Source organism: Heterodontus francisci, unplaced genomic scaffold (assembly GCF_036365525.1).
Source record: "Heterodontus francisci isolate sHetFra1 unplaced genomic scaffold, sHetFra1.hap1 HAP1_SCAFFOLD_59, whole genome shotgun sequence".
Classification (NCBI taxonomy): domain Eukaryota; kingdom Metazoa; phylum Chordata; class Chondrichthyes; order Heterodontiformes; family Heterodontidae; genus Heterodontus; species Heterodontus francisci.
The window spans coordinates 1,504,245-1,505,744 of NW_027140758.1; positions in this window are offsets into that span (position 1 = coordinate 1,504,245).

A 1,500-nucleotide genomic window follows, 5' to 3' on the forward strand; every position below is an offset into this window, starting at 1 on the left:
GAAGAAGTGAGAGACTTTGGAGTGCATGTCCACAAGTCCCTGAAAGTGACAGGATCGGTAGATAGAGTGGTGAAGAAGGCATATGGAATGCTTTCCTTTCTTGGTTGACAAAAGCAGGGATGTAATGCGAGAACTGTTTAAAACGGTGGTTTGGCCACAGCTGGAGTATTGCGTACAGTTCTGGTCATCACATTACAGAAAGGACATAATTGCTGTGTAGAGAGTACAGAGGAGATTTACAAGAATGATACTGTGGGTGGCTCTGAAAAGAACCTTTGGGTATTTGATAAAATCCTGGCAGATTGACTTGGTTTTGGTGCCCGGAGCGCTGGTTTTCTTGGGCAGCAGCATGGCCTAGATATTAGGCAGCACCCAGCCCGGAGTGATGGTCACCCCTCCCAGCAGCTTGGTGAGCTCCTCGTCATTCTGGACAGCCAGCTGTAGGTGTCTGAGGATTTTGCGGGTCTTCTTATTGTCCTGGGCTGCGTGACTGGCCAACTCGAGGATTTCAGCGGTCAGATACTCGAGCACAGCAGCCAGATAGACCGGGGCTCCGGCACCCACACGCTCAGCATAGTTGCCCTTTCTCAGGAGCCTGTGAACACGGCCCACCAGGAACTGCAGTCCAGCCCGGGAGGAGCGAGACTTGGCCTTGGACCGAGCTTTCCTGCCGGTCTTTCCTCTTCCAGACTTTTCTTTTCCAAAAATAGACTTGAGGACATTCCGTGCAGACCACTGCCTGATGGATTGGTGGTCAAAGGTGTTTTCCACACAAAGATTTCCACGAACGCACAGTCCAACTGGATGGAGCGTTCCGTGGCAATGTGACCAGATCCATCCTTCGCAACACCGGGGTCAGATAGAACCTCAGCACATAGTGACACTTGGTGTTTGCATACTGGGGCTCTACGCACAGCTTGATGCAGCCACATACTAAGGCGGCCATCAGGTTGAGGGCGACGTTGAGTACATTTTTTCGCCTTTATCCAGAGGTTTGAACATCGTGTCCCTCTGGACCCTGTCCATTTTGCGTCTTCAGATAAAGCGGGAAATGGCTCGGGTGATCGCCACAGCACAGGAGGGGGGTATGGGCCAGACCTGTGCCACTTACAGCAACAACGTGAGCACCTTGCACCTGATGACCAGGTTCTTACCCATAATAGAGAGAGATCGCTGCTCCCACTTGCTCAGTTTATGTTGTACCCTGGCTACTCGCTCCTCCCAGGTTTTGGTGCACGTCCCGGCCCTGACAAACCATATCCCCAGCACCTTCAGGTAGTCTGACCTGACAGTGAAGGGGACAAAGGATCGGTCAGCCCAGTTTCCAAGGAACATGGCCTCGCTCTTGCCATGGTTAACATTGGCTCCCGAATCCAGTTCGAACTGGTTGCAGATGCTCATCAGTCTGTGAATGGACAGCGGATCCGATCAGAATACAGCAACATCATCCATGTACAGGGAGGCTTTGACCTGAGTGACTCCACTGCCTGGGATTGTCAC